Here is a 14,681-nt window from a genome sequence, read left to right on the forward strand (position 1 = left end):
CTAGGGTTTCCAAGCCACCAAAGAAAACAGGGAACCCCATGCATTTCCAAAAGAGGACACACGTGGGAATCTGCAAAGGTCTGACTTGCGCAAATCGACTGAATATATTACCCAGAAACACCAGCAAAGCCTGAAATGTGGCAAAAAAACCATGCATTTTCTGCACATTTCACTCGGCTCATCCACCGAAACATGCCGCCAACAACACATGGCCTACCGTCCCCATTCCCACAGGTGTCCCGATGAAAGTGGTACCTAATATGTGTGGGTGCACCTACCTGGGCGCCAAGGGGAAAGCCTAAAACACAGGTAACCCCAAGTCTTTCGGCACAGCATAATTTCAGGAATTCTGCTCATGCATACACCATACAGAATTGGGGCTAGGGTGTCCAAGCCACCATGGAAAACTCGGAACAGTATGCATTTCTGAAAAGAGGACACCCGTGGGAATGCACAGAGGTCTGACTTGCGTGAAGCGGCCCGGAATTTATTACCCACAATCCCCGACAAAGTGTGATATTTGGTGGGGATAAAACACAATTTTCACTTTGTCGGGGACTCTGGGTAATAAATTCTGGCCCGCTTTGCGCAAGTCAGACTTATGTGTATTTCTGCAGGTGTTTTCTTTTCAGAAATGCATGGGGTTCCCTGTTTTCCTTGGTGGCTTGGACACACTACGCCCATATCTGTAGGGTGTGCGCATGAGCAGAATTCCTGAAATGATGCTGTGCCAAAAGACTTGGGAGTTACCCGAGTTTTAGGCTTTCCCCTTGGTGCCCAGGTAGGTGCACCCACACATTTGAGGACCGTTTTCATTGGAACTCCTGTGGGAATGCGGGACAGTAGTCCATGTGTTGTTGGCGGCGTGTTTCGGTGGGTGACCCGAGTGAAATGTACAGAAATTGAGGGGTTTTTGCCATATTTCGGGGTTTGCCGTTGTTTCTGGGTAATACATTCTGGGTGATTTGCACTAGTCAGTCCTCTGTGGATTCCCACTGGTGTCCTTTTTTCGGAAATGCATGGGGTTCCCCGTTTTCTTTGGTGGCTTCGACACCCTAGGCCCAAATCTGTATGTTGTCTCCCCAAACCCTTTGTGGGTTACAAGGTGTGTAGCCTTTTTTCTTTTGCGCCCCGGTAAGTGCACCCACACATGTGAGTTACCGTTTTCGTCGGGACACCTGTGGGAATACGGGAAGGTCTGACATCTGTTGTTGGTGGCATGTTTTGGTGGGTGAGCACACTACCATATATGGAACTTTCACCCAACAGCCAAGTGGAAAATCTCCCCTTTCCAACGACACCCCACAAAAAAAATCCCTGATGTCTAGGTGTCCCCAACCCCCTTTCCCTTCCCATGACTCATTTTATAATGCTTTTTTTATTCCCCCTACACCTGGGGGCAGATGGTCACCCATCCACCCCCAGGGGTCTCCATACATGTGGCCCATGATTTGGGGACATGGGGGAGGAGGGCACTTACCTAATAAGCTGCCCCCTCTCCCCCGCCTCTGTAACAGATCCCTGGTGTCTAGTGGGCATTGCTGCCCCCGGATCGAGCGCCCTGCGCCCGATCCGGAAGCAGCAATGCTTACAAAACGGTGTCATTGGAAAGAGGAACACCTCCACAAAAAGAATCCCTGGTGTCTAGGGGTCCCCACCCCCCTCCTCTCTTCCCATGCTTCATTTTCTGATTTAAAAAAAAAAATCCCCCACCCCTGGGGGCAGATGGTCACCCATCCACCCCCAGGGGTCTCCATACATGTGGCCATACTTTGGGGCCACAGTGGGGAGGGGAGTGCTTACCTAGTAAGCTGCCCCTCCCTCCCCCGCCTCTGTAATGATCCTTGGTGTCTAGTGGGCATTGCTGCCCCCGGATCGAGCACCCTGTGCCCGATCCGGGGACAGCAATGATGTCACACAAGGTGTCATTGGAAAGGGGAGATTCTCCCCTTTCCAAAGACACCATCCCAGAAAAAATTGCTGGTGGCTAGGTCCCCCAAACCCCTCCTCCCTTCCCATTACATATTTTTTTTATTTGCATTTTTTTTATGCCCCCACCCCTGGGGGCAAATGGTCACCCATACGCCCCCAGGGGTCTCCATACATGTGGCCCCATGTTTTGGGGCCACGGGGGGAGGAGGGCACCTACCTAGTAAACTGCCCCCCGCCTCTGTAACAGATGCCTGGTGTCTAGTGGGCATTGCTGCCCCTGAATCGAGTGCCCTGCGCCCGATCCCGGAGCAGAAATGTTTACAAAAAGGGTGTCATTGGAAAGGGGAGAATCTCCCCTTTTCAATGACACCTCCACAAAAAAAAATTCCTGGTGTCTAGGGGTCAACACCGCCCGCCCCCTTCCCATGCTTCATTTTCTGATTTTTTTTGTCCCCCACCCATAGGGGGCAGATCATCACCCATCCATCCCCAGTGGTCTCCATACATGTGGCCCCATGCTTTGGGGCCACGGGGGGAGGGGGGCGCTTACCTAGTAAGCTGCCTCCCCTCCTCCCACCTCTGTAACAGATCCCTGGTATCTAGTGGGCATTGCTGCCCCCAGATCGAGCATCCTGTCCCTGATTCGGGAGCAGCAATGCTGTCACACAAGGTGTTGTTGGAAAGGGGAGATTCTCCCCTATCCAACAACACCATCTCAGAAAAAATTGCGGGTGGCTAGCGCCCCCAAACCCCCTCCCCCTTCCTATTACGTATTTTTTTATTTGCAATTTTTCTGTATGCCCCACCCCTGGGGGCAGATGGTCACCCATCCGCCCCCAGTGGTCTCCATACATGTGGCCCCATGGTTTAGGGCCATGGGGAGAGGGGGCTGCTTACCTAGTAAGCAGTCCTCCCTCCCCCATACCATAAAGACATCCCTGGTCTCTAGTGTCATTGCTGCCCCGGATCAGGAGCAGCAATGCTTCCAAAAAGGGTGTCGTTGGAAAGGGAAGAACCTCCCCTTTCCAATGACATCTCCACAAAAAATTCCCTGGGGTCTAGGGGTCACCACCCCCTACCCCCTTCCCATGCTTCATTTTCTGATTTGTTTTATTTATTTATTTTGCCCCCCCCGGGGGCAGATCATCACCCATCCGCCCCCAGTGGTCTCCATACATGTGGACCCATGCTTTGGGGCCACGGGAGGGAGGGAGCGCTTACCTAGTAAGCTGCCCCCCCACACCTCTGCAACAGATCCCAGGTATCCCTGTAATGTAGCACAGCCAGAGGTGGAGCATGGCTTGCAGTCGGAGAACCCACATGTGAGGGATCCGCTCCCTGGGAAACACCAATGTTCTGCTGCCTGGAGGGCAATTTGTGGCCTGCCCCTGCAATTGTGTCCCAGCCCACCAACATATCTGCCCAGACGGCCCTTTCCCACCCACACCACCAACAATCCAGCCCCAGTCTCACCCACCCTAACCATAGAATAATAAAAACAGAACTCACATAACGTTGCAGCTGCTCGCGTAGAAAAAGCTGTAAATAAGACAAAAAACATGTGTTACCTATGGTCACACCAGCAAAAACAAATCAATAATTTTCAAATATGCCCCTCCATGCAAACCATGCCTGGTGGTCTACTGACCCCACCCCCCCACTGAAACTGAAAACCCATTTGCCCCTTCCTATGGGCAGATATCTGCCCCCAGGGAGGCCTGTATGAGGTACCCCTACCTCCTATTTTCGTGAGGTGGGAGAGGGCCATGAAAAACTGTGGGATAGGCCCCCCAGTGAGTTGGGCAGTAAGGTGTGGGCCCCCTGGGGCCAGATTGGCACACCAATGTGCCCCTCTGCACCAAGGCAAGTTTGGTAAACAAAGAAACATTTTAAAATGGCAGGATGCACTTTTGGGGGGCTGAGGGGCACCCTACACCCCCGGGGAATGTTTTAATGTAAAGGGGGTGCACCTCTCCACCCCCACACCAATTGGACGGGCGGCGCATCTCATGTAGCCCTCCCTGGGGGTGTTTTGGGGGCGCTGTCCTTCTACTCCTCCCTGGGATCAGGTGTCACTTCCTAGGAGCAGATATCTGCCCCCAGCGAGGGCTGTATGACATGGCCCCCACTCCATTGTGGGTGGGGCGTCACCACCAATTCCCATTAGAAAATTCCCCATCAGTTTGGGGTGCCCCAAAGCACCCCCACCCCCTAAAATGCAGTCTACCATTTTCACTTTTTTCCTTTGGTAACCCAACTCCCCTTGGTGCAGAGGGGCACCTTGGTGTGGCAATCTGGCTACAAGGTGCCCAAACCTTACTGCCCCACCCACTGGGGGGCCTGTCCCCCAATTTATGGGGGAACTCTCCCCCTCAACCCAAATGGGTGGTGGGGGCACCTCATGCAGGCCTCCCTGGGCCTCCTACAAATGGCTGCGTGAGGTACATCTGCCCTCCATTTGGGGTGGGGGGAGAGGGCCCCCAAAAATTGTGGGGCAGGCCCCCTAGTGGGTGGGGCAGTAAGTTTTGGGCACCCTGGGACCAGATTAGCACATCAATGTGCCCCTCCGCACCAAGGCTAGTTTAGTAAACATAGAAAATAATTCTAAATGGCAGGCTGCCCTTTAGCGGGGGCTGAGGGGCATCCTACACCACCAGGTAATTTTCTAATGTACTGGGGTTTGACCCTCTCCCCCCACACCAAATGCAGGAGGGGGCATCTCATTCAGCCCTCCCTGGGGGCAGATAAGAGGGGGGTTCTCCTGCAGCCCTCCCTGGGGTTACACGCCCCTTCCTAAGAGCAGATAACTGCCCCCAGGGAGGGCTGCATGACATGACCCAAAGTCCATTTTGGGTCCCAGGGCAACCCTTTTCCATAAAAATAATTCCCTGGTGGTCCAGTGGAGGGAGGCACTCCACCCAACACCAGCTCTACATACATGTTGCCCCATGCTTTGGGGCCTCAGTGGGGGAGGGGGCCACTTACCTAGTAAGCAGCCCCCCTACCCCCACTTTCAAAAGAAATCCCTGGTGTTTAGTGGCATTGCTGCCCCCGGATCGAGCGCCCTGTGCCCGATCTGGGAGAAGCAATGCTTACAAAATGGGTGTCGTTGGAAAGGGGAGAATATCCCCTCACCAACGACACCTCCACAAAAAAATCCCTGGTGTCTAGGTGTCCCTACCCCCCTCCTCTTTCCCATGCTTCATTTTATGATGCTTTCTTTTATTCCCCCCCCACACCTGGGGGCAGATGGTCACCCATCCGCCCCGGGGGTCTCCATGTGGTAGAATCTCCCCTTCTCAATGACACCTCCACAAAAAAAATCCTTGGTGTCTAGTGGTCCTCACCCCCTCCCCCTTCCCATGCTTTATTTTCTGTATTTTGTTTGTGCCCCCCACACCTGGGGGCAGATTGTCACCCATCTGCTCCCAGTTGTCTCCATACATGTGGCCCCATACTTTGGGGCCATGAAGGGGAGGGGGGCGCTTACCTAGTAAGCTGACCCCCCAACCCCCACTTCTGTAACAGATCCCTGGTATCTAGTGGGCATTGCTGCCCCCGGATCGAGCACCCTGTGCCCAATCTGGGAGCAGCAATGCTGTCACACAAGGTGTTGTTGGAAAGGGGAGAATCTCCCATTTCAAACAGCACCATCCCAGAAAAAAGGGGAGAATCTCCACTTTCCAACGAAACCTGCCTCGATCTCCGGCTTGAAATACAGTCGGAGATCGAGGAAGAGAAAGAAAATTACTTTCACTTTCCCTTCGGCGTGCTTTACGCATGCCAACGTGAAACTTAAGCTAATCCAGCCCCCTGGCAATGAAGGGCGACCTACCCCTCACATAGCCCAGGGGTGGGATTACAGTTTTGAGCGATCCCTGCATTGCTCAAAACAAAGTGCCACAAAGGATGAGCTATCTCGTCCTTGGCACCCTGGTGAGAATCCCAAGGATGAGATACCTCATCCTTGGCACTTAAGGGGTTAAAACTCACAGACCAGTACAAACTATCTTACATAGAGTTCTGGAAGGGGTTCATACTACCCCTTGTTGTCTTTTTCTCTTGGAACATTGTTTCATTGCCTTTTCATTAAGACTTAGTTGGTGGCAGTGGTAACTACCCTGTTTTTCCTACCACAGTTATCTTAAATAGCCCTGGTATTGTTTTAGGCTATCTTGGTAGCCTTGAACTTAAACTCGCTGGACCATATACGTTTTTATACGGTTCCATCTGGATTTATTCACCATTTATTTTTCTAAAAGTCTCTCTCGTGTTTTACTTTGTGCCCCAAACCAGGTTTGGTTCCTTTGTTTGTTGTCCTTTCGCAGGCTTCTGCACAGAAGCCCACCTTAGGGCCCTGAAAGTCTGGGTAGGCAGGATGTGAGGGAGGGGTTTTAGGACCGCTGCCATGGGTTCCCTTCGTAATCCAAGTCACACTCCTGTTTGATTGGCTAGGTGACTGTCCCGCCAGGACAGCCACCCCGCTGTGTGATTGACAGCCAGGCTCTGGGTCTGGAAAGGCAGAGTCGCCACTGGATCGAGAGAGTCGAGGAGAAGCTGACAGAAGAGGACCTCTACCACGACTGAAATGCCCGGTGAAGCCCTGCTGCGGGTCCGAATATTCAAACTTTGATGACAGGGAAGATCTGCAAGGAAACTTCTCCCCTTGAGCTGGTGGGAACAACCAGTTCACCAAACTGCTCGCCAGGCTTCTCTTCTCTGGTCGAATTTGCTGTACAGAGCTACAGTGAACCGGATAGCTAGGAGGAGCGCACCTTTTATTTGTTGCTTTGCTCCGCTGCTGGTTTCTTCCCTGGGCAGTGCAGGACCCTCCAGTCTTCCTCCTACTTGTCAGTGCGACAGTCGCTTCAGGAACAGAGAGCCTGCAGGACCTGCCAGGAACATCTGCCTCAGCTACAGAATTCTTCTGCTTTAAAGGTACTGTGCTAAATCCGGTTGTTTGTTTCGTACAGCCGCAGTGAAAGTGTGTGAAATCTTTCGCCAATCCGAGGGCTTGTCCTTCTCCATTCTTCTGACCAACTTCGTTCTGAACTCTTGGCAAAGACATAACCGCAAACTACTCTGAACTGTGTGATCTTCTGCAAAGACTTTGGTCCATTGACTTATGAGAGATTAGCACACGCCACCTCATGTGGAGTGCTAGGAGGGTACGTAGTATCCCCCCTCTCTCTGCTCCTGTGACGTTTTGGTCACAGTGACAACCCAAAGTTATGGCTGGTGGCAGTGGACCTGTGTTACCAACTTTGGTTCTATTTTTGACCACAGACTGTATTCACAGCCTCAGTTATGCACCAAAAGGTTACCTAAGTTCTAACATGGTGGTTCCTTTCTTTTTTCACCATTTCTTGCAGGGTATCCTTTGTTAGCTCTTCTTCTACCATTCTGCGAGGGGGGATCCGAAAACGATTTTTCCTTTGGCAGGAACTCTTTGTGTCCCCACATAGGCTCCAGTGTGTCTGTGAAGGCAGGAAGCAGAGGAGGAGCCCGAAACTCCCCTGTCCTTTGTCTGCCAGAGGGCCTGAATGGAACCACCCCGCTCCTTTATGTAAATTGCAGGGAAAGTCTGGGGAGGAGTGAATTCAAACATGAATAAAAAAGGTGTGGTTCCTAAGGCAGATGACAATTCGACCAAAAGAACAGAAGATCGGAAGCTACAGATGAGCAAAGATGCCTGCAGACCCTTCAAGTAACCTTGAAGCGACCACTGCTTTCCTGACCCTGTTTTCTTATCGACAGAGGAGCTCTAAAGAGTACAACTCCTTTCCTTTGGCTGGTGGGACCAACCAGTCCTGTGACGAACTGCAGCTTGAGCCACCCCACAAGGTGCTGTGACCTTCCAGGGCTGCAAAACACAAATTCCAGGGCACCTCTGACCCATTTGCAGTACAAGGCCTTTACATGCATGAATCCTCCCAGTACTTTGGCGAGCACCAGTTGGACCTCCAGAAGCATGGACCTACTCATCCAAGTCCCCTCACCAGAGTGCAGGACTGCAGAATCGAGGAAGATTGACAGGCCAGTAACTGCTGTGGGTCCTTTCTCGCGACTGCTGCTGCGACATCCCTTTCAGAGTCCTTTCGTTCGTCACCAGACCGAGGATCAGGAGACCAGGTCAGTCGCTGCTGCACAGGGAAGAATCCAGCTGCATTTTCTTCAACCACCCTGAGGTACTGTGGGGCTCAAGTTAGAACTTACCTCAAGCCGACTAGTCGCTTCAGTGTGGCTGGAGTGTGATACCAGGTGTTTGGGTGTCCACCCATACTTCTTTCCCAGGCTTTACAGAGTGTGCGCTTTTATGGAGACCTTTGCAGGGTCCTTATCAACTGTGTTATCCTACTAGAACAATTTTGCTTAACTTTGCCTTTTCTGCTGCTGTATACAACGTTTGCTCCCCTCCTACATTGACTTTGATGAACTCTTGAATAGTTGGGGGTTAGACTACTAAAGGATTAGGAGCTTTGAAAAGTGTTACTGAGAAATATATCACTGCTAATAGTGTGGAATAACCCTCCTTTTCCTTCCTACAGACTTGGTCTAATCGACTTTATAAATGAATGAAACTGTAATTTCTCTGTAACAAATGTGGGTGCACAACACTACTACTATATAAATAGTAGAACTATCATTACTGTCATTTTCTGTAATAATTGTAAGCACAAGCAACTACTATTGAATCAGTCACCTATGAAAATCATTGTTGATGTTTCCTATGTGTGTTGGTTAGTCTAAAATAGTATTTACCCACCTCACCTTGTTGATATAAAATATATCTATATTTTAGTATAACTTCCAGTGTGTAAGAGTTTATTTGGGCTAATGTATTGACTGGGCTCATTGTACTTACCTACAGCACTCCTCATAAGATTAGCTTGGCTGCTCTGCCATTCTACCAGTCCTTTGGGTAATACAGACTTATACTACGGGTTGGGAACGTGCATACCAAGGGATAGTTTTATAGCGTCTTAGCTCCATGTGGACTTTAGGAACACTCCCCTAACACATGCGCTGGAATATGATGTAATCCTGAAATCACACACTTTCTCATGAAGTACATCTTTCCAATCCATGAAGCTTGCTAAACTGGTTGTAGGATGTTTTTTTCCGAGAACATTTTAAATTTGGTCCACAAATCCCTTTATGATGGTATAAGAAGGTATGCTACTTTTCAAAAACACCTGTATCTCCACAGATTAAAACTGTACCCATTGTTAGTTACTTTCACTTGAATAACTCATTCACAATCCAAACAAAGACATGTAATTTGGTTACATGTTGAGTGGGCATCAACCCCATTACCATTCTTTTTACTATGAAGTCAATTAAGACTAGAACTTAAAGTTTGGGTGTCCCTCATGTCTTAATTGGACCCACAACTTCAATGTTATCATTTTATCCAAACACACTCCTTAACCATGTTTACCATATCTGAATACACTGCAGGCACCGGTAGTATTCTCCCACTCTTTTCTTAGTCATGGTACATGCAGGTTGATGAGTGAGATACATCATTTCTCAGCTCAGTTCTAAAAGGAGAACTAGATTTCTTACTTTCCCAATAGCCCATATGAGAGTTATTTGGAATAGTTTCTTACACTGGTTAATTCCTCTGCAGATATGCTGTGCTTCTTGGTCCTTCTTCTTACAGACAAGCTACTATTCTCTTTTGTATGGCTCGCTTTATAGTAATATTCACAATGTAACTGTCATTTCCCATGCCTTGCTTTGTTCCAAGATGTTTTCTGCCTCTTCTCTGCAGGTCAATCTAGACAGGCAGTTTACCTCTATAATTGTGTGCCCTTATACATTTACTAATTTGCATATTCAAGGGGAAGCCATAGACATGCCTCTAGTGCTGAGAATTTGGGTCAGAGGTGTGTGATTCATTTTCAAATATAAGTAAGCTCAACACAAGACTCTCAAAATGATTCAAGCATACTTAAACTCTTAGTTTCTCACTTTTCTCCAGTTGAGTAGTTTCTTGCTGGTCTCCTAAACACTCTTGTGGTGAATGTTGTGGTAAAAATGCAAGTTCAGCGTGGCAAAAAGGCACACACTTATCAGCTGCGGGATTAGCCAACTAAGAAGGGAGGGGTGCTTAATTGATAGCCACACTGTTCTATGCACTAGGCTGGAAAATGCCCTAAATTATTGTGTTTCAAGCAAATAACATATAGGTGATAAAAATAATAATAATAATTTAGCATTTTACATAGCGCTGCAAACCCTTGGGTATCTGAGCACTGCTTATTATTACCCACGGTGTGTGGTGATCATTTATCGACCTCGGAAGGATGAAAGACTGAGTTTGGCCCTGCCGGGATGAGAACCTGCGTTAGCAGGCTCTGTACAGATACCAAAGAGAGCGCTCTACTCGCTGTGCTATTTGACTGGCTAAAATGGGTTATAGTTAAGTATACAGATTTAACATTGGACCGAGGCACTGTAAATAGGCCTCAGATCATTCACATATTATAAACTTGCTTAGTAGCCGCAGAGGTTGGAAGCACATTGCAAATGACACGTTCCTAGGATTAAGTGGTAATAAAGAAACACAAATAGCCTTTGATACTTTCGAGGTCAGGAAACAAAGCACATGGGGACCGGGGAAAGGCAGTGAATCCACAAACGTATAATTTGGCATATTCATTTAATGAAACTGGTCTACCAACTGTTTCAATGTGTCCCATGGTGGTTTCTAATTTCCCCTTTGCACATCTAAGCCTGGGAAGAGGTTCAAATAGTTCCTAAAATGCAACATTAAAATAGCAACTTGACAATGATTCAAGGCTCTTGCAGTGTCATGATCGGTTGTGTTCCCATGAGAAACGGATGGAGAATGACCAGCTTCAGGTGAATAGAGATACGCTGGTCATCTCCAATGTCTCAATGTTTTGGCACTATGATGTGGGAATTGAGGGCTGGACTGGATGTCAAAGAGGGGGTCATGGGTAGTGTGGTAAGGTTTGCAGGACCCAATCAGGTCAAGATAATGTATGTCCTTTCAGAGTTGAATTATACGGTCCACCAATCAGCTTGACACAGAGGACAATCCTAATGTTGCAATACGTGTTGATGCTAATTAGTTTGTACGATTATAAAAGCTTTGGTTTTTGAGCGATATACTTGACTGTGCTTTTCAGGCAGTTCTGTTCCTCATTCTGTTTGAATCTCACTTTCCCAGCTGTGCATTACTTCTTGCCTGTTGTATACTCCTTTTTTAGACTACGTTTGTAATTTTTACTGGCGAGTTTCCAAGGCGACCTGCAGTAGTGGCCCGTACGGGGATTCAACTTTCCCGACCAGACGTGGGAATTCCAGCCGTACTCCTGGAGCAGTGCGGGACAGCGTTTGCAGACTAGTTGTAAGAGCTCCACACCAAGGAGGCCGAGCAGACGCAGAGTTCACAAAGGTCTGCCTAGTCGGAATCCTCCCTGCTCACCGAAGGGGGTACTGGCCTTTAAAGAAAGATTCCGGGGTCGACAAGACTCAAGAATCTCTGAAGAAGATTACATGAGTATACCTGTGCATGATCGTGCAGGGAGAACAAGGGATTATTTTTACGGTCTATAGGACGCACCCTCAAGAGGTGGAGGGTGATTGGCTATACCCGACAGGGAGTGAGTGAGCAGTGGCACATCTGCTTTAGCGCATACATTTGTACAGTAAAGTGGCAGACCTTGTTACAAAAGAGTTTTGCGTAGTGCAGGCAATAGGTATAGTTGCATCATTTTTATTTTCTACTGGTTAAAGTGTAGTGAATATTGTGAAGAACAGAAAAAATGCACATGGATCTGTGTATTGTTAAACGAGTAGTAGTTTATTGTGATAAGATGTAGTTAGCGTTTAGTTTAGTTTATTGTGACTGTGGAATTCGCGAAATGGGCCAGAGCCAAATTAACAGGTAAACATCAGAGGAGCTCAAAAAACATATGGAAGGGGCATGGTTGAGCAGAGGGAGGAGCAACCAAACCCTAGGCACACTATCGTAGGGCTTAGTTGTTAAGGTGGTGGGCCTGTGGAGAGGGCCTTTTGTGTATTAACTGAAACTAAGAGAACAGGCCTGTGAAGAGGGCCATTGTGTGTAAGCAGTGTGAAAGGGCGGGGCCTGAGGGGAAGGCCAGTGTGAACGAATTAGCGTGAACGAGCTAAATGATAAGTATAAGAGTGAGAGAGCGTGTGTGGGTGAGGAAGGGGGTAAAAGTATTTTGAGATATAAGTGAGAGGGGTCAAGAATAAAAGTGGGAAGGGAGAGTACTTTAAAAAAAAATTGGGAAAAGGGCACAATAATGTAATCCGATTATATGGATGCACCCCTCAACCATATGTGTAAATCGTTGCCCCAATACTGCCATACAATATTAAAATATCACTTTTAATGGTTGATTGACACAGTGGGAAGTGTTATCATGAATGGCCCATAGAAGGAACTTTTCAAAAAGATATAATTGACAGTATGTATTCATATCTGTCAGCTACTTATGAAGGTGCAAAGCTCAAAAAGAGAAATGACATTTTAATTCTTTGGAAACTGTACGAATAAACCAAAGTAGACAAAAAGAAAGCAGAAGGGGAAGAGGAGACGGCTAGTGCTCCGCCCCCTGTGTGCGCATTGTATCGATTGTTAAAGTCTGCTGCAGGATAAACAAATCGTAGGCAGGCATATCCAGGTGGGAAAAAGATTAAAAAGAATCACACAGAGACAGAATATTGTGCAGAGGATAAGAGAGAGAAAGGGAATAATAAATATTTTGCAGACATGAAGATAAGCACATAATAGCAACTGGACTTGATGTTTATAGAAGTTGAAAAGGTAATGGAGAGGGAGATAGAGAAAAAAGGGAAGGGACAGGGAAAGGGAGAGAACGAGCAGGGATGGACAGCAGGACATATAGAATGTAAAATTGATAACTGGGACAGAACATGGAAGAGGACATGCCAGACACGACAGCTGGTGATAATACTGCATCAGACTGGGAGGACAGCAGTGACAATGACAGTAGGGCTGACAAATGTAACGCTTGCTATTTAACAAGTGTAGGTAGAGGAAAAAGGCATAAAAAGAAAAGGTAATGGAGCGGTAGATAAAGGAAAGAGGAAAGGAACCAGAGAAGAAAGAGGAGCAGCAGGGATGGACAGTGGGGCGCATGCGATTTAAAATTCATGACTGGGGACAGGACATGGAGGAGGACAAGCAAGACACGGCAGAAGGTAACAATACTGCATTGGACTGCGAGGAAAGTAGTGACAATGACAGTTGGGATGACAAATGTTGTCCTTACGATTTATCAAGTGTGGATAGAGGAAGGAGGAGGAAACAAGGGGACGAGGATGAACTAACAAGGGACTGGGGAAATAGGCTTTGAAGTAGAAAAGCAAGGATGGCAGTAACAAAAAGACTGCGATGAGGGAATAAGCCCAGAGCACAAACTCAGTTGCCCCTTCTACATAAGGCAAAAGCTGAATTACATTACATACCCTGGCAGACAATGGACAGGGATAATTTGGGCTATAGTTTGCCATCATTAATGGCAAGGTCTAGCAAATGGATATATGTGTTTGAAAAGGAAATTGCAGGGATCCCACTGGCCATAGGAGACATCAAGGGTTGTTGGCAGTTTTGGTGGGTGAACAGAGTGACAAAATGGGGCAGCAAGAGGGTATGCAGGGGTACAATTAAGCACTAACATACATGACGGAGCACACTTGAACAATGATCGAGCACATGTGTGACAACCTCCAAGAGAGCTGTATCCAGATATACGTCAGATATGCGATCAATACTAGCACGAAAATGAAGAACTCTGCAGAATACATACGATCAATAAAAGAGATGCAGACACAAGGATGAACAGTCATGGGATGATAAAATACCCCTATTCTATCACATTCTAGTGAGGGTGCCCCGCATGGAGGTGCAGGCTTCCTTAGAAAAAGCGGTAGATGTAGAAGCAAAAGCATGGCAGGAGATACAGGCAAATATTGTACACTGTTAAAAAGAAAACAGGAAAAAGACAAGGAGGCAGTAGACAATGCGGTAAAAGCAGAAAACAAACTTGTGTAGAAAAAAGTTGCCAAAATAAGCACGGAAGGGGCAGAGCTCACAGGACTGGTCAGCGTTCCACCCGCCCAACAAGGAGGACTTCCAGTAACAGCAGCAGTGCAGCAAAGGTGATATACACAAGCCCCATATAGCCTGCAGTGGGGACTACAACAAATGCAACAGCACCCCGTATTCATAAATACGTAACAGCATGGGTTCGCAACCGCAGGGGGAGTAAACACGTACATGCGACAATATCAGATGGTAAGGGGATATTATCCAAGGGGAAGAGGATTCGGATATAGGGGTAGGGAGCCCTGGTTTGGAGGACAGTGTTTTGCCTGCAGAAACATTGGTCACTTTGCAAACATGCCCACTTATTCAACAAACAGGACAGCAGGAAGGGGTGCAGCCATATCAGAAGTATACACAGACCTACGTACAATGTCAGCAGGCACAAATAGTGACACAGCAACAAATTCAAGTGCAGCCTATCCAGACACAGGTCATGCCCACACAGGGACAAGGACGGGCCCTAGGGGGAGCTGAATCGCAGGGTAAAGTGAGCATACTGCATGCACCAGCGCAGACACTCACGCAAGGGAAAGTGACAATATTGTGGCAGAATAAGGTGCCTCATTACAAGGGAGTCACAGTGGTAGGAGAAAATATATTGACATCTTTGAGC

This window comes from Ambystoma mexicanum, chromosome 5p (genome assembly GCF_040938575.1).
Source record: "Ambystoma mexicanum isolate Mex_15411 chromosome 5p, UKY_AmexF1_1, whole genome shotgun sequence".
In the NCBI taxonomy this organism is placed as follows: domain Eukaryota; kingdom Metazoa; phylum Chordata; class Amphibia; order Caudata; family Ambystomatidae; genus Ambystoma; species Ambystoma mexicanum.